Source organism: Rhinolophus ferrumequinum, chromosome 14, assembly GCF_004115265.2.
Source record: "Rhinolophus ferrumequinum isolate MPI-CBG mRhiFer1 chromosome 14, mRhiFer1_v1.p, whole genome shotgun sequence".
NCBI classification, from domain to species: domain Eukaryota; kingdom Metazoa; phylum Chordata; class Mammalia; order Chiroptera; family Rhinolophidae; genus Rhinolophus; species Rhinolophus ferrumequinum.
Genome location: NC_046297.1, coordinates 23077523 through 23105511, shown reverse-complemented (window position 1 = coordinate 23105511; position 27989 = coordinate 23077523).

The following is a 27989-nucleotide window of genomic DNA, read 5'->3' as shown; positions in this document are numbered from 1 at the left end:
GGATCCACAATTTGGCCAGGCAAAGAGATAGCAGATGATTACATTTCTGTGATACTGTCCATCCCTAGGATTTTGTTCAACATTATTTAGAATAGGTCCTTATGCATCACATAGCTGCTTAATACCTACTTGTTGATTAAATGATGGAAATAAGTCATCACAGCTGATCTTTACGTTTGAATAGATTGAGAGAGAAACTTCAAGATACTGATGAACCTTATCTTATAATTTTAGTTAAGCTGCCTCTTCAAAGAGCATATGGAGAGAATAATATACTTTTTATGTTTAGATTTTTTTCCTCGACTAACAAAGACATAAATTGCTTCAACTCGTTAAAGAGCCTAAACATGTTAGAAATCACTTTTTCATTAAAAATTTCTCTCCCATATAAGATTTGTTTAGAAATAGTAGTTAGACTCTAAATTTGGTAACTATAGTCATCTACGCAAATTGACCAGATAATTAAAATCCATAAAATTTTCAGTAGAAAGGGAAAAAAGAATGTAACACAGCAAGTTATAGCCTTTTCCAGCGTGTGTTCCCTTATAATAGTAGAGGGTCACTACTGAGCATGTCTATTTAAAGGTATTTCAGTGCTAACTCAATTCAATTACCATTACTCTATGGTTTTGTTTTGTGTTTTTTTTCCACATGGACTGAATAATAAACTTTACTATATGTCTAAATTTGGGATAGTTGTTTCATAGAAATATGTGACAGAATATATAACAGATTATGTCACTCTCTTGCTTAAATCCTTTCACTGGACTCCTTTGTCCTCAGAATAAAATCTTAGACTCTTGATAGTGACTTCTGAGACCCGCTATAAATGCCCTCCTGACAAATTGTGCTACATCGTCTTCTATTAATTTCCACCTCTATCACTAAGCTTCAGTCAATAGTTTTTTTTCCTTCATAGTATTTGGTTGTTTTTCTTTTCACTTGTCATGGTTTATAATCACATCTATATGTATTTTTTTTGTCCAGTGCCTTTTCTTCCACTTGATCAGGGAGATGAATGATTTAGGGTATGTGCTTGTTAAATGAATAAAACAATGACCCTTGACTTCAAGGACACTTAGAATGCGGAAGGGAGACAAAACTATAAACGTAAACCAAGGAATTATATAAAAGGAGGAATATCAATTGTGCAATATTCTCTCTATTGTAAACATTATGACAGTTAAGGAAAATCAGTTATCTAAAGTGAAGTTTTTGGAGAAGGTTTTGGGTGGAATTAAACCTGAACAGATATGACAAAACTGGTGGGAGAGGTGGTTTAGAGAGAGAAATGACATGGACAATGAATGGCTCAAGGTAGGAATGAGAATTGCCTTGTAGGGTACCACACCTTGAATGCAATCCTCAAAGGAGGAGTTAACAGAGTTCTGGGAATTGTATACACCTTATATCCCATCATACCTGTATTGTAGTCTACGTATTGAGCAAAGGTGAGGGCTCAGGAGATTTAATATACTACCTCTTCTTTCCGAGTACTTCACGTTTTGTGGGTTCCCTCAAAGTTTGAGCTGTTTCTCACTATTCTGGAAAAGGGAAGGGACAAACTCTTAACAATTGATAACTATTGTTAAGGATTGTCGTCCTTGTTGCTCCTAAACTGAAGTGTCTTATAATACATGGTTTTGGATGACAAATTCTACCCCTCTCTTTTTTTCTCTTTAGTATGTATTTTTCTCCCTTCAGTCTAAACTATTATGAGCTATCGTAAAGTGTTTCTTTTGGGTTATTTCCATGTATGTTATACCTACTTGAGAATTACTAAAATAGTCATTCTGAAACATAGCTGTTTGTTAATCACGCCCCACCTCCAAAAAAATCTTATGATATTTTTAAAAATGAATCAAACTTTAATACCACAGCAATATGATAATGCAACATATAACCTCTTAAAAATAAATAAAAACTAAAAATCACTCTCTTCCTTACATCTGAAAAATGATAGATAAAAAATGTATCTTCCACCCTCAAAAAATAATGGCACAGGAACATTTATTATCCTTTGCTCCTCAAATTTGTCTTTTAGTTGTTGAGAGCAGATGAAATCTTTTATCACTATATTTAGACGTCAGCCAGGCAGGTCGGTCCCATGGCAACTGCAGCACAAAGAAATGTTAGCAAGGGAGGTTCATGCATGCTCCTAGGAGGTACTTACTTAGTGCCACTTGAATAAGATTAAAGATACCGCCTGGTCAAGGCTACATGCCTGGCTGTTCTTGCACCCTTGCAACAGGAGAAGGCAGGCCATCTGAGTACCACCGTCACCCCATATCACTGAAGTCCAAGAAATGGCTGGAGGATGGATGCAGATGAGCCTTTATGTTTTGGGCCCCTCACCTAAATCCAGGCCACTCTTTGAGCCCCAATAATGATGCCTTGACCTTACAAATACCTATTTACCTTGAGTCCCAGGATTATTCTAGATGCTCACTTTATAATAAGATACAACAAAATAAGGTTTGTTTGTTTGTTTCCTTTTTGTTTTGCATTTGTATCTCATGTTTTTCCTGCATACCTAACACAAGGTTAGGACTCATACAGTCAATAAGTTCTTACTGAGAGCTTGTCTTTTGCCCAATACTGTTTTAGACACTAGAGATGGAGTAGGGGAAAAGCAAGGCAGTCTTTGTCTCCTCAGAGCTCGAATTCACTAGGAAAGACATGATAAAATACAGTCATAAATAACAATAGTAATATATAGTAGACATAACATTTTTAAATGCCATATTTGTAAGTGATGTGAAAACTACCGAGCGAGGCAGTTTTCATACATCGTGGCTTGTTTCATTAATGATGCATCTTGATGAATGGAGAACTCAGGGAAGGTGACTCTGAAATACTGATACTTGATTTGAGACTTGAATGATGGGAAGGCTAGCCCAAAGACATGGAGAATGCGTTTCCAGGGGGAGGACAGCTGTGCAAGTGTTCTGCAGAGAGAATGACCATACCTTATTCCAGGAACAATAGAAGTCCAATTTGGCAGGAGAGTAGGGAATGCCAGACAAGGTCAACATTGTGCTAGTTCAATTTATCACCTGCATACCCTTCCGAAGAACTCAGGTCTTCAAGCACCCTCAAACAGGTCTGGGAGACCCCAGGAAGCAGTCTCCCCTGGGATCTAAAAGGAAGAACACTTGTCTACCAACAAAGTGCATCACTTTCCTGTCTCTTGAGAGCTTCAGTGCAAGGCAGCTGGGACAGAAGCCCAGCAAGGCACTTATGCTCATCAATGAGCTGAAGGTTCACAGCTCCTGCTAAGTAACAGGGAAGAGCTGCACACTAACAGGGAGAACTACACCCTGGCTTTAGCACTGCCTCCCTGTAACTGTGGCCTTTATCTCATGCCCACAGACACTGAGACCTGGGTCTCTTTGGCGCTGCCACAGTGATTGCTTATGCTGGTGCCAGGGTGATTCTAGAAACACTCTTTGTTCATTCTCATATGGCAGTCTTCCTTTCTCAGGACTACACGCAGTCAAGCTGGATGATAGGCAGAATACCAGGCTTAACATCATCCTTCACTCTCCATGATCCTTAGCTTCAGGCACTTCAACTTTCTATTCTCTTGAGGTGAATTCTTTCCCTTTTCCATGAGGCTCTGTTTCTCATGTGGTGGTACCCCTACCAGTCTTCCACGGTACTGATAGCCCTCAATTTAAGAATGAACTTAGCTTGGGTTCAAGTTGTTTCTTTATTTAAGAGTATTTACATATTAATCTGTCTTGAACACCTCTCTCCCCAGCAATATACAGAAATGCACATTATATGGGTGAGCTATGTGGACTAGGCCACAGAGTTTTATTATGATACTCAGAAAGGGACAGAAAACCAGCTTTTTCTTTTCTGGGTGTGATGACTTTCTGTTCTTGTTTAATTACAGCAGGATTTATAATGGTCTGAGCAGTTCTACATTATTACTCTCTCTAGCTGATCAGGCTTAAAAAGAATAAAAGAGTCTTAGGAAATATGATTTTATTGGCAAAAGGAAAGGTCTTTTTAAACCCTTCTAATTTTTACTTAATCTGGTCATAAATGCTGGACTAGGAAAGGATGCAGAATGCGTAAGAATATGGGTGATAGTACCAAAGGCAAACATTTCCTTAGACTGTCATAGACTTTCCATGCTGTCATAGTCTCCATGTACTACTGAGGAATATGAAATAGAAACTAAAGAATTAATTTTCATTAAAAAAAAAGGATAAGGCAGGTAGGCAGTGCATATATGTAACAGTAGTTGTAGAAATGTGTTTTTCAGCTTAAAATATAATATTTTTTTGTTATATATGACCTTGCTATTAAAAAGGAGGAAATGGATCTTCCTCTTTGAGGTACTAGGGTTAGGACTTCAGTATGAATTGGAGGGGGAAGGGGGACAACAACTCATAACAAGTGCTATTGTTTTACTTGAAGTATTTGAACACACCCTGTTCTCTACTCTTTTGTTCTTTCTGCTCTCTTAAAATCTCTTTCTACTGAAATCTCTCTCATTCTTCAAGTCGAATTCAACGCTCACCTCCATGTAGCTTCTCCTTGATTTCTCTAGCTGGCCTTGGTTTAAGTTTTTTGAATCCTATATACAGTTATTTTACTTTATTTTTAAAATAATTTTATTCTGGCTCTTATTTTGTATGTCATTAACAGATAGTACTATTCAATTAATAAATAGTTGGAATGAATGAAAGTATTTCTAGAGATGTATCTTCTTCCTAAATAGGCTATAAACTCAAAATAAGGGAACATATTTATACTTATTTTTATAACTAATGCTTTTTAACACAGCTAGATCCTTGTATGTAGGCTGGATGAACAGAGAAATGCTCAAATGAGAAACAGAAGAATCATTTGGGAAAGGATCCCACTTAAACAGGCCCCCAAAGGTTGACAGTTCTTTGGTAGCATTTCATAGTACAGAGGCTAGCTCTTAACTGTGTTAGCTTTGAAAACTGATTCCAACAGCAAATGGAGAATGGTTTTATTTTTAATATAAACACATGCATAAGGTCGATGGATAAAATCAAAATATTGATTTATTAATTTACAGTGAGAAATGAAACGTCATAAAAGCCAAAAGGCAATGTCTCTTGTTTAGTCCTATGTGGGAAGCCAGATATAATCAGAAGTTTGCTGGCTGAGCATGGAGTCAGATCAAGGGAAAACCAATAAGTGATTTGAATATTTAATCAGACTAAGATCTGATGCATTTATCTCTATTTTGCCAATGGGATAACATTCATGAGTCTATTGGCTGAGTGAATAAACACTATCAATGTTTGAATCTTGAGCTATTTTTTCTCTTTGTGTAAAATGATTATCCTCTTTTAAAATCTTCTTGGATCATACCTTCCTTTTAATATCCAAATAAAATACTTTTTGGCTCCCACGTGGTGTGACTGTAAAACATTCAGTCATTTCTCAAATATTTCTGAGAATTTCTTCTTCTAGTTGTCTTTTATTATCTCTCATTTCAAACTACTGCTACTAAGACCCCCTCCCTAATCACTATTTGCCATCTTACTACTATCTCAATATGTTGCTTTATCTCTTGTTGGTCTACTTAGTCCCAGCGCCTGTATATAACCTTCTCCTTATTCCTCAGGAAAACAAAAAGGAACACTTGACTGTACTGGTTAACGAATTTATTAGAAATCTATGTCATAAGTGAAATTCAAAACAGGAAAGAAAAAAAAGTTCACCAGCTATCTCTGTTCCCAAAGGTTATTGGCCATTGTCCATCACAGACCATCCATCCATTAAGTGGTAATTTCTCCACCAGCATATTGTTGAAACTCGTACTCCAATTAGTGATCTCTTCTCCATCTTCTCTTTTGCTCTCCTGCGCCTCCAAATTCCTAAGTTACCTTCTCTAGCCTATATGGTAAACAGCAAAATTCCTCATTAAAAAAAATCCTAGCCCCTTTATATATGATTATACTATCATATTCAGAAAATGTTTATTAAATGCCTACTATGTGTCAAAAACTGTGATAGATCTTGGGATATAAAAACAAATATCGCCTGCTTTCTCGAATATTAATTTTAAAAAAATACACAAATGAGAGTATAATTACAAAGTGAGGTTATTACTGTAAAGAAAAGGAACATGGTATTTTGGGAGCATTAAACAAGATCTTCTGGACTAGCCCAGGCATCAGAGAGAGCTTCTGTCAGGAAGTTGTAACACTGATCATTGGACAAGGACAATGAGAATGTAGAAAGAGGGGAATCTAGTGAGGCACAGCCTTCCAAGCAGAGGAACACACTGCAGAGAGAAGGTACCTGGAGCACTTGGAAGAGTAAAAGAAATCCAGTGTGATTGAAGAGCAGACAGAGTGGAGGATAATGGTATGAGAGCACACAATGAGAGAGAAACAAAGAGGTTAGACCATGTAGGAACTTAGAGGATTGTTAAAACTCAGATTTAACTTTTGAAAAATCAGTCACTCTGGTTGCAGTTTGTAGAATGAATTGGAAGTGGACTAGAGTCTGTACAACAAAACAGTGCAATTAAGATACGATAAATGGTAGAACTAGGAACAACTATCAGTTGAAGAGGAAATAAGAGAAAGGAGTTGAGAATCATTAAGGAGAGACTATCAGTAGGAATTGGTAATGGATTGGGTATTAGCAGTAAAAGGACAAGCCAGAAACAAATGCTTAAGCTTGTGTTTGCACACCGGAAAAGATGGAAGTATCATAAATTGAAATGGGAGAAGAAGAGCAGGATTTTGAGGGTAAAGTCATGTGTTCAGTCTTGGTCATAATGAGTTTGAGGTGCTTTTGAAATATCCGAGGCGAATTATTGGTAGTGGCTGAATATGCAGTCTGAGCTCAGAAGAGAGACCTGAGCTATAATTATTTAAGCAATGTTTGGTTTGAAAATGTAGTTGAGGGTGGAGGAGATTTTCTAGGAAGGAAGTAAAAAATGAAGAGTAGAGAGACTAAACATGAGTTGTGAGAAGTACCAGCATTTCATGCTTATAAAGATGAGGGTGTACTTAGAAAGGAGGATGAGAAGGATGAGTAGGGTACCACTTAAAGTGGTAGAAGGAGGTGTTTCAGGAGGGAAGTTAGTTCACCTTCAGATGCCTCTCATTTAAAAATAAAACAACAACACAAAAGTGTTCTTTGAGTAGTATAATGTCTGGGGGCCTTAACAACAACAATTTCTGTGGAATATGGCAGATTAGAGAGAGTTGAGGACCAATTCTGGACCATAAATTTACAGAACCAAAAAGGTCCATGAAAATGCTTTCTTAATCAAAAGATAAACCTTTTCATAAAGACAGATTTTGCTTGCTCCTGAATGGTTTTTTTCCCCTGACATCAAATGCATCTTATATTTTCCAACACTAAGTCTCCAATTCTCAGACAATAACTATGATAATAACATATTCAGTTATGGAATAAATGTTTGTGTTCCCCAGTTCATATATTGAAGCCCTAATCCCCAGTATTGCTGTATTTGGAAAAAAAAAATTAAGGTTAATGAGGTTGTAAGGGTTGGTCCCAGATACAACAGGATTAGTGCCCTTATCAGAAGAGAAACCAGACAGCTCATTCATTCTCTCTCTGCACACATTCATGGAAGAAGGCCATGTGAGGATATAGGAAGATGACTGTCTGTCTACACGGTCTGACAATTAAGTTGGCGAACTTGTTGCAACAATGTTGCTAACCTTTTTTGATATCAGAGGGATTATTCATTATGAATCTGAACCAACTGGACAAACAGTTAACCAAATTTACTGTTTGGAAGTGCTGAAAATGGTACATGAAAAAGTTAGACGACCTGAACTTTTCAACAACAATTCATGTCTCTTACATCACGACAATGTACCAGGTCATGCAGCGTCTGTCTGTGAGGGAGTTTTTAGCCAGTAAACAAATAACTGTATTGGAGCACCCTCCCTACTCACCTGATCTGAGTAGGGAGGGTGACTCCTTTCTTTACCCGAACATAAAGGAAATATTGAAAGGAAGACATTTTGATGACATTCAGGACATCGAGGGCAATACGATGACAGCTCTTATGGCCATTCAAGAAATAGAGTTCCAAAATTGCTTTGAAAGGTGGACTAGGCACTGGCATTGGTGCATAGCTTCCCAATGGGAGTACTTCAAAGGTGACTGTAGTGATATTCAGCAATGATGTCTGTAGCATTTTTTTCTAGGACGAGTTTGCGAACTTAATTATCCAAATTTGTATAAGCCAAGGAGCGAGATCTCACTAGGAACTGGCCACGTTGGCACCTCGACCTTGGATTCCCAGCCTCCACAACTGTGAAAAAATAAATTTCTATTGCTTAAGTCACCCAGTGTATGGTATTTTATTATGGCAGCCCAATTAGACTGAAATACTGACTATTTGGAGTTAATGAAGACCCCATAAGTTAAGGGCTTCAATAATACACTTCAGATGCTAGTCCCAGATCCCTAGAATCCCTGAACTTCTGTCTGATTTAGCTACAAATTTGGGGATTCTCATCACTCCTCTACAGCTTTGATAATTTACTAAAATGATTCAAGAACTCAGGAAAACCCTTACATTTATATATTTAATATAAAGGACACACCTCAGGAATAGCCAAATAGAATAGATGCATAGGACAATGTTTGGGAATAAAAGGATGAGGTGCAGAGAGCTTCTATGTCCTCTCTGGATGTTCCCTCCTCCCAGCACCTTGATGTGTTCATCAACCCAGAAACTCTCTTCTTCCCATTGTTTAAGGGATCTTTAATGAAAGTTTTATTATATAATCATGATTGATTAAATAATTGGCCATTGGTAATTGAACTCAATCTTCAGCTCCTCTCCGCTCCCCAGAGGTCAGTAAGGGGAGCAGGTGTAGGACTGAAAGTTCCAACCCAACCTTCTAATCATGCCTTGGTAATTCTGGCAACCAGCTCTCATCCTGAAGCTATCTAGGAGTCCTCAAGTGTCACTTCATTAACACAAACTCAGGTATCGTTGAAAGGGGTTTGTTATGAATAATAAAAGATCCCAGTGTCACTCAGGAAATTCTAAGGGTTTTAGATGCTCTGTGCTAGGAATCAGGACAAAGACTAAATATATATTTGCCTCTGGGTCACTGAACTTGAAATAGCAAACTAGGCTTCTCACTGCTTGTCTTCATTGGTGGCCAAACTCTCCTGTTATTGACTAATTCATACATTCAGTCATTGTTCATACATTCAGTCAGTTACAATTGTACCATGGTAATATAACAGCCATCATCTCTCCCCAAGATGACCTTATGGGTCTCTTATTCAATTCATTACATTTTGATTATATTTTGAGTTTATACTTTAACTCAGAAGATATTCAGACTCCTTTTATTGTCTAGTTCTTCAGGGCTGCCTCATAGTAGCCTTCATGGACTTAATAAATATATTGAGTGATTAAGTACCACAAGAGCATAGAAATAAATAAGAGCAAATGGCTACATTTTTTTTCTCTTACTTGTTAAAAATGCTCTCCATTTGGGTGTTTTAAATTAATATGTAGAAAGGAATGTTCTTAATATTTATTTTATGTTGCTTAAATAATTACATGTGATGTCTACATGTGCATACATTTCTATTTGGCCATTAATTCATATATCTCCTTCTTAGTTTTCTGCGCTCAAAGATAAACTGCCATTAGGCCTGACTGTCATGAAGAGACCCATTGGTTCACCTGGCAGAAGTATGGACAACCACAGACAAACTCCATGGGATAAAAGAAGCTACTCAAAAACCCACATTTAATTTTGAAATTCTTTATATGAAATGACAAGTCATCATAGTGAAAATATTTCAAATTGATAAAACGTCTTTGGACTTCCTGCCTAATGCCTTTAAAACATAAGCCAATAATCATATCTTTCCTTTGCATTAGCAATGAGTTTATATTTGGCAGCTTATATTTTTCTTTTCTTTTTTTTTGGATAATGATACATATTTTTAAAAAATCTTAACGTGGTTTTCTTAATGTTTTCAAAGTTTATAAGGAACCTTAGTTTTTTTCTTTTATTATTTTGTATTGGTAAGTTTATTGAAAAATATTAGGGTTGTTATAAAGCATATACTTTCAAATCAGGGTCAAATCAGTTATAAATGGGTAAAACAGTAACTTTGCATCATTAGTTATTATAAACAACCTTTAAAAAACGTTTTGGGGTCTTAGTTTAATTATTAAATTATATAATTTTGTAGATGAGAAAATGTAGTCTGATGAGACTAGCCTAGATTAGAGCTCAGGCAGGACTACTCCAAATTTGCAACTCCATCCTGTTTTCAGATGGTAAACGGCCTTCGAAGCAACAAATCAACACAAAGTTGCAATACACAGTCATACCAGAATCCCATTTCTCTACCATATATTTTATTAGTAAACAGCTCAAATTATTGTTTAATACTTGTGGTTTTCACATTAAGTTGAACTGTTTCTCAGAGCTCAAAGTTTCTACATTTGATATTTTGATTATGAGTATTTGGTGCTAGAGGCACTGTGATATAATGGCAAGAAATATGCCTTGAAAGTCATGCAGACAGAAAGCAGTGGGATCTGGTGTGATACTAAGGAGATTTGGAGTCAGGAGGACTGTCCCTTAGACTCCTTGGTAACCATTTGACAATGGGCAAACCACTTGACTCCTTTGAGACTCACTTACTTGTCAAATGAAAAATAATACTAAACTTACAGGGTTATATTATATAAGGACTAAATGTATAGTGTCTAGCACAGTAGTAGATGCTTAATAATTAAAACCTCTTGTTAGTGTTATTTCTCTATTTTATGTGTCACTTATCAGATTTGTGAATTTGGGCAAATTATTGAAATCTCTCTGAGTTTTTATGTGGTCAATGGCAAAATAGAGAAAATAATTATCAACCTCACAGGAATGTTGTGAGGATTAAACAATAAAAACATGTGCAGTGATATTTGATAAACATTTGTTTATTTTTCTCTCCCCCTTTTCTCCCACCAATAATTTGCTCTGGTTAATCTGAACCAGTAAACAGTTTAGATTGAAAGAATTTGATGGCAAGGCTGTTTATGTCATCATTTTTGGCGGCATGTCATCTGCCTGTATACGCTAAAAGAAGAAACTAATGCATTGGGTTGCAGTTTTCGTGATTTTTGAAAACACTTTTTCCAAGGTGAAAGGCTCTTAAATTTAGAACATGACATTTAGAGTTTCTTGCATCATAAAAACTAACGCTGGGGAGCATTGGTCAACCATGCCCCTCTTGGAAAAGCTCCTAGGTCCAGTAGTATGCAAAATGGTCTTAATACACAAGTTTATCCCACAAAGAGTGGAAGTTGGAGCTTATGACTCAGTTTCAGTCAGAGTCAACCGGGTTTTTTTTAGAAAGAAAGTTTTGTCATGTTTCTCTCAGAGTGCAGATGAGGATTTCCTACTTGCTAACCGTGATGTAATCTCTGGCAGGTGCATGTGTTCAGGATGGAAGCAGTTGTCTTTATTCTTTTGCAAACATTGGATGTGAAAAGGGGGAAGACGTTGACTGACATTTGAAAAAGATGACTGTGAGTGAGGCACCCATGACTGCAAAGGAACTGCTATTTCTGGCTCAGACCTGCTCAGAAACAGAATACAATATTCAGTAGTTACACTAAAAATCACAGGAGATTTTTTTGCTTTTAAAAAATCATTCTTACACTAGTTATCAATTTGTTAATAATTTTCTAAACTAATTTTGGAAGAGAAGTGATATAGCTAACCATTTTTGTTGTTAGAGAGCATCATAACTGTTTCCGTTTTATAAAAAATATAAGTGCTTGGAATAGACTCAGCATAACAAGCAAAGCTAGAGTCAGCAGAACTTGATTTTGTTTCTAATTTGGAGCTTAGTTATTGGAAGAACTTGGGAAAAGATAATAATACATTCACTCCAACAAAAATAAAACTTAGATTCTCTTAGCTATCGTAACTGAGAGGGATTGTGAGGTTTAATTGGATGATCCAAGCATGTAAAACGTAACACAAGATCCAGCATCATGCACAGAACAGACCATTCTTGAATCTCCTCTTGTTTAATTAGGAAACGCAATTAGAATTTGAAGTCTGGAAATTTATTAGATCTGTTAATACTGTTCTGAAAAGGTCCTAGTGTAATACAACTGCAAACAGCAAAATGCATATCTCTTATGTATTTTATGATTTATTTCTATGTTAAGAGAAAAAAAATATTTTGATTATGACTTTGCATTATTTCCACAGGGTGATAATGTGGTCTGCCAGTGTTTGTTACTATGTGCAGTTATCTAATTTTTAATTACCTAGCTTTAATTTCATTATTTTTTGAAAGGAAATGAATCATTGTCATCTGCTTTTAGCAAATTAAATTATAGACAATGAGCTATTAAAATATCTTGAATAAGTTTTATAGTTTTACAAGCAATTCTTTTTTATTTATTTTATTTTGTATTTGTTAATTAATTTTTTAATTAAATTATTGGGGTGACAATTGTTAGCAAAGGTACAGGCATACAATACTGCAGTACATCATCTTTATATCACATTCTGTGTTCACCACCCAGAGTCAGTTCTCCTTCCATCACCATATATTGGATCCCCTTTACCCTCATCTACCACCCCACTGCTCCCTTACCCTCTGGTAACCATCAAACTATTGTCTGTGTCTATGAGTTTCTTTTTCTTCATTTGTTTATCTTGTTGTTTTGTTGCTTTCAGCTTTATATACCACATATCAGTAAAATTTTATGGTTCTCTACTTTTTCTGTCTGACTTGTTTTGCTTACTGTTATAATCTCAAGATCCATCCATGTTGTCACAAATGGTCCTATTTCATCTTTCTTATGACCGAATAGTATTCCATTGTGCATATACACCACAATTTCTTTATCCATTCATCTATCGAAGGACATTTTGGTTGTTTCCAAGTCTTCGCCACAGCAAATAAAGCTACAATGAACAATGGAGCACATATGTCTTTATGGATAAATGTTTTCAGATTTTTTGGGTAGATACCCAGGAGAGGGATTGCTGGGCCATACAGTAATTCTATTCTTAATTTTTTGAGGAACCTCCACACTGCCTTCCATAGTGGCTGCACCAGTCTGCATTCCCCCAACAGTGTATGAGGGTTCCTTTTTCTCCACAGCCTCTCCAACACTTGTTACTATTTGTCTTGTTGATGATAGCCATTCTAACTGGGGTGAGGTAATATCTCATTGTGTTTTTTATTTGCATTTCTCTGATGATTAGTGATGTTGAGCATTTTTTCATTTGTCTATTGGCCATCTGTATGTCCTCTTTGGAGAAATGTCCCTTCAGGTCCTCTGCCCATTTTTTAAATGTATTGTTTTTGTTGTTGTTGTTGAGTTGTATGAGTTCCTTACATATTTTGGATATTAGCCCCTTATTAGAGGCACTGTGTGAAAAAGTTTTCTCCCATTCGGTTGGTTCCCTCTTTATTTGGTCAATGGTTTCTTTTGCTCTGCAGTATCTTTTTAGTTTTATATACTCCCATTAATTTATTTTAGCTTTTACTTCCCTTGTTTTTGCAGTCAAATTCATAAAATGCTCTTTGAACCTAAGGTCCATGAGTTTAGTACCTATGTTTTCCTCTGTGCATTTTATTGTTTCAGGTCTTATGTTTAGGTCTTTGATCCATTTTGAGTTAATTTTGGTACACGGTGACAGATAGCAGTCCAGTTTCATTCTTTTGCACGTGGTTTTCCAATTCTCCCAGCACCATTTATTGAAGAGGCTGTCTTTTCTCCGTTGTACGTTTTGGCTTCTTCGTCGAAAATTATCTGTCCATATTTATGTGGTTTTATTTCTGGGTTCTCAATTCTATTCCATTGGTCTGTGTGTCTGTTCCTCTGCCAATACCATACTGTTTTGATTATTGTTGCCCTGTAGTACACACTGAAGTCAGGGAGCATGATACCTCCAGTGTTGTTCTTTTTTCTTAGGCTTCCTTTGGCTACTTGGGGTCTTTTGTGGTTCCATACAAATCAGATAATTTTTTGTTCTATTTCTTTTAAAAATGCCATTGTGGTTTTGATGGGAATTACATTAAATCTGTATATTGCTTTGGGTAATATGGTCATTTTAACTATGTTGATTCTTCCAATCCATGAACATGGAATGTCTTTCCATTTCTGTGTCTTCTTCAATTTCTTTTAAAAATGTTTTATAGTTTGCATTATATAGGTCTTTCACATCCTTCGTTAAGTTTATTCCTAGGTATTTTATTCTTTTTGTTGCAATTGCAAAAGGAATTGTTTTTTATTTGTTTTTCTGAGATTTCATTGTTGGTATATAGGAATGCAATGGATTTTTGTACGTTGATTTTGTAGCCGGCAACTTTACTGTATTTGTTTATTGTTTCTAATAGCATTTTGGTGGAGTTCTTAGGGTTTTCTCTATATAGCATCATATCATCTGCAAAGAGTGACAATTTAACTTCTTCATTCCCAATTTGGATCCCTTTTATTTCTAACTCTTGGCTAATTGCTCTGGCGAGGACTTCCAACACTATGTTGAAAAGCAGAGGTGACAGGGAAAAACACTGTCATGTTCCTGAACATAGAGCAAAGGGATTCAGTTTTAAACTGGTCATTATGATATTAGCTGAGATTTTGTCATATATATATGGCCTTTATTATGTTCAGGTATTTTCCTTCTATACCTATTTTATTAAATGTTTTAATCATAAATGGATGTTGTCTTGTCAAACGCTTTTTCTGCATCAATTGATATAATCATATGATTTTTGTCCTTTATTTTGTTTATGTGGTGGATCACGTTGGTCAATTTGCATATCTTCAACCATCCTTGTGCCCCTGGGATAAACCTCATTTGGTCGTGATGTATAATCTTTTTAATGCATTGTTGCATTCGATTTGTTAGAATTTTATTTAGGAGTTTTGCATCTGTATTCATCAGAGATATTGATCCGTAATTTTCTTTTTTCGTGTTATCCTTACAAGATTTTGGTATCAGGGTAATGTTAAAATAAGTTGGAGAATATTGTCTCTTCTTCAATTTGTTGAAAGAGTTTGAGTAGAACAGGTATTAGATCCTCTTTGAATGTTTGGCAGAATTCATTAGTGAAGCCATCTGGTCCTGGACTTTTGCTTTTGGGAAGGTTTCAGATGACTGATTCAATTTCTTTACTGGTGATTGGTCTACTTAGGTTTTCCAGTTCTTCGTGATTCATCCTAAGAAGGCTATATGTTTCTAAGAACTTGTCTATTTCTTCTAGGTTATTGAATTTGGTGGCATATAGTCCTTCATAGTATTCTTGGATGATACTTTATATTTCTATGGCATCTGTGATAACTTCCCCTATTTCATTTCTGATTTTGTTTGGGTCTTTTCTCTTTTTATCTTAGTCTGTCTGAGGTTAGCCAAGGGTTTTTCAATTTTATTAATGTCTTCAAAGAACAAGGTCTTTCTTGAGTTAATTTTTTCTTTTTTCTTTTTGTTCTCCATTTCATTTAGTTCTGCTCTGCTATTTATTATTTCCTTCTTTCTGCTGACTTTGGGTTTCATTTGTTCTTCTTTTTATAGTTCTTTAAGGTGTAACATGAGGTTATTTATCTGATATTTTTCTTCTTTCCTGAGATATGCCTCTAATGATATAAATTTCCCTCTTACAACTACTATCACTGCATCCCCCAAATTTTGGAAGGATGTATTTTCATTCTCATTTGTTTCTATTATCATTTGATCTCTCTAATTTCTTCTTTTACCTACTTGTTCTTTAAAAGTATTTTGTTTAATCTCCACATATTTGCGGTTTTTCCTGCTCTTTTTTTGCAGTTGATATCCAATTTCAAAGCCTTGTGAGTAGAGAACATGCTTGGTATGATTTCAATCTTCTTAAATTTGCTGAAGCTAGTGTCCCAATATATAATCTCTCTTTGAGAATGTTCCATGTACACTAGAAAAGGATGTATAGTCTGATGTTCTAGGATGAAGTGTTCTATAAATATCAATTATACCCATTTCATCTAATGTGTCATTTAGGACTGCTATTTCATTATTTGTTCTCTGTTGATCTAGATGATCTATCGAGAGCTGCCAATGATGTGTTTAGGTCCCCTAGTATAATTGTGTTTTGGTCAATTTCTCCCTTTAGTTCTGTTAGTAGTTGCTTGGTATATTTTGGTGCTCCCTGACTGGAGGCATAAATATTGATGACTGTTATGTCTTCTTGTTGTATAGTCCCCTTTATCATTATGAAATGTCCATCTTTGTCTCTTGTTACCTTTTTTGTCCTGAAGTCTGTTTCATCTAATATCAGTATGACTACACCTGTTTTTCTCTGGATACCATTTGCTTGGAGTGTCAATTTCCACCTTTTCACTTTGAGTTTGTGTTTGTCCTTGTAGCTGAGACGTGTCTCTTGGAGGCAGTGTATGTTGGATTTAGTTTTATTGATCCAATCTGTTACTCTGTTCCTATTATTTGTGAGTTCAGTCCATTTACATTTAGGGTGATTAGTGATATATGAGAATTTCCTATGATTCTATCTTTTGTTTTCTGGTAGGACTGTGTCTCCATTGTTTCTTTGCCTTCATGTTGCTGTCTATTATTTCTGTATGGTGGTATTCTATAATTTTTCCCTGTGATTCTTCTTTCATGATGTTATATATTTCAATTCTAGGTTGTTTGAGTGCCTACCATTAAGTTTATGTAAAAGAAAGTTTCATATTTAGAGTATTCCACTTTCATCAGCATGCTTACTTTCTCCATATCATTATACTAGTTTAGACCTTTACTCTCCCCGCTTTTATGTTTTTGTGTTCACAAATTACCCCTATTTATACTGGTTAAATAGCCTCCTTCAGTATTTCTTGTAGTGCAGGTCATGTGTTAGAAAATAAACTCACCTTCTATTTGTCTGGAAAGGTCTTTATCCCTCCTTCATATCTGAAGGTTATCTTTGCTGGATGTATTATTCTTGGCTCATAATTTCTCTCCTGCAATAGTTTGAATATTTGAGTCCACTCCCTCCTGGTTTAGAGTTTCTGCTGAAAAATCTGATAATAATCTAATGGGCTTTCCTTTGTATATTACCGTCTTCTTTTCCCTAGCTGCCTTGAGGATTCTTTCTTTCTCATTAATTTTTGACAGCTTCAATACAATGTGCCTTGGAGAAGGCCTGTTGATGTTGAGATAATTAGGTGTTCTATTTGCTTCTTGGATTGGAGTATCCAGGTCTTTCCATATGTTGAGGAAGTTCTCGTCGACTATTTGTTTGAATATACTCACTGTTCCCTTCTCCCTTTTTTCCCCTTCTAGTATGCCCATTATTCTTACATTGCTCTTTCTGAAGCAGTCAGAAAGTTCTTGTAGAGTTCTTTCATTTCTTTTAGCTCTCAAGTCTCTCTTTTCTTTGATCTGTGGCATTTTCAGATTTCTATCTTTGATGTCACAATTCTTTCCTTCATCTGGTCAGCTCTATTACCTAAGCTGGCTATTTCAGTCTTCATTTCTTTTATTGAGTTCTTAATCTCCAGAAATTCTATTTTGTTCTTTTTAAAAATTTTAGTCTATTTGGTAAAATGTTCATTTTGTTCATTGACTGTGTTTCTGAGTTTTTTAAACTGCCTGTCTGTGTTTTCTTGCATCTTGTTGAGTTTTTTAAGAACTGCCATCTGTAATTCTCTGTCATTGAAGTCACATATTTCCATGTCTTTCAGTTCATTTTCTGGAGACTTTTCATTATCTTTCTGAGCTGTCTTGTTACCTTGGTTATATCCATGGCAATTAATGAATTATTGTTTCTATTCCTAGGACTTTCCAGGAGTGGGCTCTGCAACAGGTTGGTAGGAAGAGGTTTTTCCTTTGCTTTCCAGTAAGTGTTGGTAGAATGCTTTATTTTCTTTCCAACTGCAGCCTTTAATTCTCTCTCACTCTGTAGTGTTATATTTTCTCTGTACTGTTCTGACTTCTCATACAATGGGGGCATTCTCTGGAAGGTAGACCTCTCCTCTGAGAGCAGGACGCCTAGGTCTCAGAACACTGCCTCCATTGGGGGATGTGGGAAGCTTCTGAAATTCTGAAGCTCTTCGTGCACCAGATTTAGAGTCTGTGTGTTTCAGCAGCTCTATTTACTCCTGCAGGAATCCACCCAGATAGGTGGGGGGGTGGGGTGGGGGACAGGTGGGTTGTGAGAGGTGGCTGTGAGCAATGGTGGCAACCACTTGCTTAGTCTGTCCTGCACCCAGGGCTCCCTGCTCTTCACTGGAACTAGTTGGGCTGCAAATCCATGGCTGCAGGCCATAGTTCTCAGAACTGCAAATACAGTGGCACCTTGGTTTTCGAATGTAATATGTTCCAGAAGTCCGTTTGAATTCTGAAACATTCGAAAACCAAGGCATGGCTTCCCCATAGAAAATAATGCAAAATTGATCAATCCATTCCAGACCTTTAACATCAACCTCTAAAATGGCAAATTTAGCATGAATTTTACTATCTAATGATACCATAGATCCATAAAATTTATAGCATTCATAAACCGACATGTTCTTCAGTGGAGACATTTGAAAACCGAGGTGCCACTGTATTCTGTTCTTTTGATCTGACACTACTACGTTCTGTTTCTAGCACTGGGAGGGTAGGGGTAGGGTGAGTTCTGGGAAGGTGGGGAGGGGGCAGCTTTTTTCTGTGCCTAAGCCTTCCATTCTCTGCTTGGCAGTGAGGGCTTAAATCCCTGTTTTCACCATTCTTTCCTCAGTCTTTGCTCAAAGGTCTCTGCCATGAGCATTGGGTTCATCTGTGTTATATGCTGATCTCTCAAGAGGGACTGTGGGCCATAAGTGAGGCACTAGCAGTCAGAGTTCTTCCCTCTCCCGATGCTGTGGTAGTTCTGGAATGCAGGGAGCTCAAAGCTCCGAGCTAGGTCTGCATCCTGTGCCCATGTGGCCTGCATCTCTGCACTTTCAGCTTCAGCCTTCTACGCTCACCCAATTTGCCCACCTTTAGGTGATTTCAGTTGTGTACCTTTTAGTGTTGTCTGTCTCATGCACAGGGAGTCCTTTGTGGAATTATAGTTGTTCAATTTGTTGTAAATTCCAGGGGAGATTTCAAGAGGCTCACCTCATGTCGCCATTTCTATGATGTCATCTCACAAACAATTCTTAAGAACAACAGATAGTGCGCTTCAGTATGAAGTATTTTATGAACTCCAGGAACACAAAAGACTTTCACTGTTTTTACCACAAAACCACAGAAGAAAAGGTGCATTTTATTGTATACAATTGTATCTTGTTATGCTTTAAGTAATCAGTTTTGTATTAGAAGTATCTGAATAATTCAGATACATCCAAACCAGTGAAAGCAGTAATTATGTAAATAAAGCAAAAATAATTAAAAAAAAAAAATTGCCTAGATCTAAAGGTTTCCAAAATATTGTTTGTGTTCTAGAACCAGCTTGTTACGCAGAGCAGTGTCTAGGAGGGTAAAAATAAGTAGAAAATCACATTGTAGATTTCTCAGTTTAATCTTAATCTAAATGGTACTGAACTGCCTAACCCCAAAGGAATACATATGCTTATTATCATTTAGATATAATTTTGCCAAAACATTAATTTGGATTTTGATTTATTTTTCAATTAGAAATCAAGGAAAGCAAAAAAGTAAATGCCTTTGCCACTAAGACACCAATATTGGAAATCAGGTGAGGCATATATGCCACTGACACTGATATTGTGCCAGTCAGTTTAAATCTAGTCATAAGTTAGCTGTTAATACTTATGTCAGAATTACCTTTGCAGGAAAGTCTTTTGACATTTTTCTTGTGCTATTCAAAAATGGAAATATGTTTAGAGTATACTATCCAGTAAGAATACACATTTTTATTTACTAGAGCAATTTCTTTTGGGTTTTAAATTACACTCTTGTACAAGTTCAGCTGCAAAAGAAACACATAACATTTCTAAAACAGCTCAGTTCCTCTAGACACCTACTTTCTGCTTTAAAATAGAAACAATATAAACAATGGAAAGAAAACTTTGTTGAGTGTTGTGCTGTCCAGATAAATGCTTGATTGAAACAAAGTGAAATGTATTTCCTTTTCCTGAAATTTTGGCTGTCAGTTTTCATAATTAAAACAATTTTATCTTACATTTATTATATCTTTATATAATTTAGTCAGAATGTACATATTAGGAAAATATGCCTAATGGTGGAAGAGTAACCCGTACAAGAATGTGAAAAATCTGGGCTAAATATGTCTGATTTGAGGGAACAAATGCTTTTGGAGTAGAAATACATTTTTATATCCCTGCCACTAAGTACAACTAAAACCCTTGGACATTATATGTATAACAAACATATTCAGAGAGTAGACTCTGAAAGGCAGAGAGAAGATGGAAGACTGAATAAGAAAATCGGACCCAGGGAACAACATGGAGATGCATTCCCTGAGGTTTTTCTTTTTTCCTTTCCTTTTCTTTTTTTCTGTCTTGTGTATCCCAGACTGAATATTGGAGAACAGAGCTACCTGGAAATGCCAATGGGCACACACACATGAACAAATAAGAAAAAATTCTTCTCTCTCTAGTCAAATGACTGGGAAGAAGCAGTCAAGAAACGCAGAAAATCATTTAGGCAATAACCACTCTACTCTGGCCAAACATCACGAAAAAACTGTGCCTGTTTCTCTACCCCTGCCTCCAGAGACTGAGTAGAGCCTAGATTTCCACCCTCACCAGGCTATGATAAGCTACCCCAATTCCATGGACAGGGTGATATCAGAGAAGAATGAAAAGCAAGTCAAAACTTTCACCCCTACTGGATGGTAATGAGGACCAATGCTTCCACGAGATGTCAATGGAGACCTGACCTTCTGTCTCATCTGGCAACAATGAAGTGCTCTTCCACCTCCTTTCTGAGGTGATATCAGAGGGAGATTAGTACAGAGTCAGAACTTTTACCACTACTCAAGGATAACATAGTCACCCCTCTCCCATAGTGTGAGGTCACTTGGGGAGCAGTAACAAGACACTACTGCCACTCCTAGCAAAAGTGTTATCAGTGAAGGCCTCGTAGGGAGCACAAACTTCCCCCCACCCAGCAATAATGATGATTACATCACATACGGTTTAAATACAATTTAAGAAGGGAAATGGCACTTCCATCCTCTGTCTGTATGAGGCAGTAATGAGGCAGTGCTCCCTCTTTCTTTTGCTAGACTCATATCAGAGGAAGCCACATAGAATAAAAGATTTAAGTAAGATCCCAAGTCTTATAACATAATACCCAAAGTATGTAGATTACAATTAAAAATCACTCCTCATAAAAAGAACTAGAAAAATCTCAACTTGAATGAGGAAAAAAAAATAGGCAAAAATAATGAGATGGCAATGATATTAAAATTATCTGACAAATATTTTAAAGCAGTTGTCATAAAAATTATTTAATGAACAATTTTAAACATTTTAAAAATGAATGAAAAATAGAAAATCTCAGCAAAGAAATATGAAATAATAAAAAGACCAAATGGAAATTTTAACACTGATAAAATATAGTAGCCAAAATAAAAAACTATTTATTTTGAGTGGGTGGGCTCAAGAGTAAAATGGAGGTGAGAAAGAAAGAATCAGTGAACTTGAAGATAGACCAGGAGAAATTGCCCAATCAAAACAGCAGACAGAAAATAGATGGAGGGAGAGGGGACAGGGAAGAACAGAGCCTCAGGGATTTGGGATACTGTAAGAATAAAGATCTAATATTTATTTATGTTCTGGAGTCGCTGAAAGTATTTGAAGAAATAATGACTGAAAATTCCTGAAATTTGATAAAATATATAAACCTACAGACTCAAGAAGCTAAATGAACTACAAACAGGATAAATTCAAAGAAATTCATGCAAAGGTGCATTATAGTCAAACTTATAAAAAGTAAAAACAAAGAGGAAAAACCTTAAAAGCAGTATGATAGAAAGAAAGTCTTCTTACCTATAGAGCAAAACCAGTTTGCATGACAGTGGAATTTTCATCAGATATTATAGAGGGCGAGAGAAGTGGCATAATATTCTTAAGTGCTAAACTTTAGAAAGTGGCAATCAGAATTCTATGTCCAGTGAAAACATCCTTCAGGAATGAAGGAAAGTCAGGACATTCACAGATGAAGAAAAAAGTAGGTAATTTGTTGCTAACTGACCTACATTAAAGGAATGACTAAAAGACATTCTCTGACAGAAATGAAATGATAAAACACCTTTGAAATATTGGGACAACAGAACGACCAAGATAAAGAGGTAAAATATGGATGAAAATCCATTTTCTTCTCCTCTTCAGTTTTCTAAATTATGTTTGACAATTGAAGCAAACTTTACAACACTGACTGATTTGATTCTTAATATATGGAGAAGCAATATATATACATACATAATTATAAATGGGGATGGTAAAGAAATATAAAAACAGGAAAGACTTCTATACCCCACTCAAACTAGTAGAACCAGAGGCTGGGAAAACTTGTGCACATATAATACTTAAATATCCACTAAAAATATTTCTATCAGAAGCTATTTAAAGATATATACCCAAAAACACTACAGATAAATCAAAACTGGAATTGTTCTTATAACAAAAAGGAAACAGAAAAACATAAAACAGAGAGAACAAACCAAAACCAAAAATAATACAATGACATATGTAAGCCCTATACTAGCAATAACAACATTAAATGTAAATGATCTAACAGGTAGCTCCATGGCACAATGGATAGTGCACTGGACTTCTAAATGTAAATGGCATAAATGCACCAAATGAAGGACAGAGATTCACAAATTGAAATTTAAAGAAACATGACCTACCTATATACTGTCTATAAAAAAACTCAAGTGTAATGATATAGGTAGGATGAAAGTAAGAGGATGGAAAAGATATACCATGAAAACATGAATCACAATTAAGCAGGAGTGTCTATATTAATATCAGACAAAGTATGCTTCAGGGCAAAAAAAATAACCAGAGACAGAGCAGGCCATTACATAATAACAAAAGGTCAACCCACCAAGAAGCATAGCAATCCTGGTATATACACCAAATAGGAGAAATGCAAAGTATATAATAAAACTGAAAACAGAAGAGATAGACAAAAACACAATTATAGTTGGAGACATCAACAACCCACTCTCAACAACTGACAGAGTAACTAGACGAAAAATCAGCAGGGATATAGAAAAACAACATTTATAGAACACTTTACCCAATAAGAGAATATAAGTTCTTTTCAGGCACACAGGAAAAAATAACAAGATAGATCATATCCTGGGCCATAAAACAAATCACAACAAATTTAATAGAATATAAATCATACAAAAAGTCTACTCTGACCACAATGGAACTAAACTAGAAATTAAAAACAGAAAGTAGTAGGAAATTTTCAAACATTTGGAAGCTAAGCAACACACTTCTACATAAGCTATGGATCAATGAGAAAATCTAAGGTGAAAATTAAAATTACGTTTAAGTGAATGAAAATAAAAATACAGATTATCAAAATTTGTAGAATACAGGCGACACTGAGAGGAAAATTTATACCATTAACTGCCTATATGAGAAAAGAGGAAATATCCTTAATCAATAATCTAAGCTTTTAACTCAAGAATCTAGAAGTAGAAGATCAAAATTAACCCAAGCAATCAGAAGGAAAGAAGTAACAAAAAGTAGAAATCAATAGAGTGGAAAAAATATTTTTAAATCAATAGAGAAAATCAATGAGACAAAAACCTTGTTCTTTGAAAAGTAATACAATTTTCAAAACTTTAGCAAGATTGACAAATGATAAATCACAAAAAAGGTAAAAGATACAAATTAAAATGTCAATTAATCAAGCATAGGCTATCACTGCAGACCCTACATCAAAAGTGTAAGAAGAGATTATTGCGGACAACGTTGCACACATAAATTTGACAATGTATATGAAATAGACGAATTCCTCAAAGAATATGAACTATTACAACTCACTCAATATGAACTAGATGATTTGAATAGGTCCATCATTATTAAGAAAACTGTAATTTTAATTAAAAAATATACCTCCAGTCCAAATGGTTTCACCAAAGAATTTAAAGGAGAATTAGCACCTATGGCATACAATATCTTCCAGAAAATAGAAGAGGAACATTTTCCAACTTATTTTATGAAATTAGTGTATTCCTGTTACCAAAACCAAAGGTAGTACAAAACAAACAATCGAAGAAAAACTAAAGAACAATAGCACTCATAAATATAGATGCAAAAATTTTTAATAAAATACTAGTAAATATAATTTGGCAATATGCAAAGCTGATTCAACATATAAAAGTCAATAATGTAATCTACCATATTAAGATAAAAATCACAAAATTCTATCAATTGATGCAAGAAAATAATTTGACAAAATTCAACATCCATTTGGAATTAAAATATTAGAAAAGGAGAAACAGATGGGAAGTTTTTCACTGACAAAGAATATCCACAAAAGACCTACAACTTCCATGATATTTAATAGAGAGAAATTGAATAATTTCTCCCTAAAGTCTAGAACAAACAAAGATGACCAGTTCTAATACTGTGTTTCATAAAAGTCCTGAGAAGTGTTAGCACTTTGAAAGGCAAGAAAATGAAATAAAGGCATACAATTTAAAAAGGTAAAAACCTCCCTATTCACAGATGCCATAATTGTATACATAGAAAATCCTGAGGAATCAACCAAAAAGAAAGAAAAAAAAAAATTTAGAACTAATAATTGAATTCAGCAAGATGACTGGATTCAAGATCAACACAAAAATATCAACTAAGAAAAGCATATTTCTATATTGTACCAATGAACAGGTGGACACTGAAATTAAAAATATGACACCATTTACAATTTCTCTCAAAACTGTGGGGACATACTTATGTGTAACTCTAACAAAACATGTATAATACTTGTAAGTTAAAAAATACAAAAAATTGATAAAATAAATTTGTAAGGGAATGGAGTGACGTCATAAAAATGGCGACGTGACAGGATGTCATAGGAATGGCGGCAGCGGGGCGCACTTTCTGAGTTCTCCTCCATATCTTATTACAAACGGGACCTATAACCCATCAAAGAACTCTTTGCTCATCACACAGAACAGCTAAGAGACTCATGGAAGGATTACTTGAAGGTGCGCTAATTGGGCGAGCAGGGGAAGGAAGGAAGGGAGCGGACTGAAAATGCGCGGGGGGGGGGGGGGGGGGCCGGCGGGGTCCCAGCCGGTGGCACCCGCAGTTCCGGGCACGCAGGGGATCCCGGGGCGGAACGGAGAGCACAGAGACCAGGAGGTGGGCTCTTTCCCTGCATCCCACGGCTGATCTCTCCGGCCGAGAGGGCGGCTAGTGGGAACTAGGGCGGACAAAGAACACAGACTCCATACCTGGGCCCCTCCCCCTGCTCTTCCAATCCTATCCCCGCCCTTCCAGAGACTTAAACTGGACCCTGAACTGAGGAGTAGTGTCAGATTACAGAGGAGCAATAGTAGTGCTCAGGCTATGGGAAGACTGACAGGCAGCCCTGACCCAGGGAAGAGGCTGGGAAGAGTGTGATTTTGGCTGGGCTAGGAGAGAAGAGACTCCTCTACCCCCAGCCACCACCTTTTCTGGCCTGCGGGAAGAGGGTGATGCGTGGCTGGGCTGGGAGAGAGAACACCCCTCCATCCCCAGCCCCCACCCTTTCTGGCCTGCCTAGGGAGGGGCAAGTGCAACTACGGAGACACTCCCAGGGATCAGCAGTAAACAGCAGACGCAGCTCTGGGATTTCAGCAGCTCAGAAATCTCCCGCCCGCACCGCCCCCCCCATACACACACACACTGAAGAAGTGCCCTAAGAATCAGGAGTACTGGACACAGGGCTGGTGGTGCTACTCTCAGTGTGCATATGTGCAGGCAAGGGCAGAAACTGCACTGACTTTGTAAAAACTATCATCCAGACCCCTCAGGCCCACGCATTTAAATCTACAGCCCCAAAGTCACTCTGGGCACCAGGTGACCAGCTCTGTCTGCGCAATAAGCAGGGAGCTCTTTGGTACAGCAGAGGACAACCTGGACATTACTTGGTGGGCTTAAGCCAAGACTGGCACTGCTTTTGGTTTTGCTTTGTTTTGTTTTGTTTTGCTTTGTCTTTATATCTTTGATATCTTTGCCTGTGTCAAGTGGGGGTTATCGGGTGTTTTTACATGTGAAAGTATTTGATTTTTTTCTTTGTTGTTGTTGTTGTTGTTGTTGTGCTTGGTGATTTGCTTTGTTCTGAAACTGCCCTACGAGGGCCCAGCTTAAGAGGCACAAGATTCAACATATCCAGAGGCCAACTCCAGACCAAACCAGAGTACTACTGGGTTTGACCTACAAGTCACACACCCAGAGGGAATTCTCTGCAGGCACTAGAGCCCATAGAGGCCAAACCACATTTAAGTGGTCAACCCTCACGCAGCAGAACGCCCTGCGGTGGGCAGAGCCAAGTCTCACAACGAGTCAGCCTAGGAGTTAACCCCACCTACTCACAAGCAAAAAGCAATTAAAGATCTTCTTGAACAGGACAATATACACAACACAAGAGTCACCTTTGGAGCACACGCAGAGGAGAAGAACGAAGTAGTGCAAGTCAAATATAAAGGACACATACTACAAAAGATAACCTAGCAAGAACTAAGAACTCTAGGGAATCTACCTAATACATTAAAGCAAACATAGAGAGTCAGCCAGAATGGGGAAACAAAGATACACGTCCCAAATAAAAGAACAGAAGAAACCTCCACAACTGGAACCAAATGAAGGAGAGGTAACCAACCTTTCAGAGACAGAGTTCAGAACACTGGTGATAAGAATGTTGAAGGAGTTTAGAGAAGACATAAAGAAGGATGTAGAAATCATAACGAACAACCAGTTAGAACTAAAGAACACAATCACCGAAATTAAGAACTCACTTGAAGGAATTACCAGCAGATTAGATGAAGCAGAGAATCAAATCAGCGAATTAGAAGACAAGGTAGCAGAGATCACCCAAACGGAACAACGGAAAGAAAAAAGAATAAAAAACAATAAGGATGGCTTAAGAGACCTCTGGGATAACATCAAGCACAACAACATGCACATCATAGGAATACCAGAAGGTGAAGACAGAAAGCAAGGGATTGAGAACATATGTGAAGTAATAATGTCTGAAAACTTCCCCAACCTGATGAAGGAAACCAACATACAAGCCCAGGAAGTGCAGAGAGTTCCAACCAGGATAAACCCAAACAGGTCCACATCAAGACACATTATAGTTAAAATGGCAAAGCTTAAAGACAAAGAGAGAATCCTAAAAGCAGCAAGAGAAAGAGAGAGAGTTACAAACAAGGGAACTCCCATAAGACTATCAAATGACTTTTCTACAGAAACATTGAAGGCCAGGAGGGAGTGGCAGGAGATACTCAAAGTGATGGAAAACAAAGGCCTACAACCTAGATTGCTTTATACAACAAGGCTATCATTTAAAGTTGATGGAGAGATAAAGAGCTTCCCAGAAAAAAATAAGCTAAAGGAATTTATTACCACCAAGCCAGCACTGCAAGAAATACTAAAAGGACTTCTGTAAATAGAAGAAAGATGAAAACAACCTAACTACAAATTTAAAAATGGCAATAACTATGTACCTATCAATAATCACTTTAAATGTAAACGGATTAAATGCTCCAATCAAGAGACATAGGGTAGCTGACTAGATAAGAAAGCAAGACCCTTGTATATGCTGTATACAAGAGACTCACTTCAGAACAAAAGACACACACAGGCTGAAAGTGAAGGGTTGGAGTAAGATATTTCATGCAAATGGAAACGAGAAAAAAGCTGGAGTTGCACTACGTATGTCTGATAAAATAGACTTTAAAATGAAGAACATATTAAAAGATAAAGATGGGCACTATATAATAATAAAGCGATCGATCCGACAAGAGGACAAAACCCTAGTAAACATCTATACACC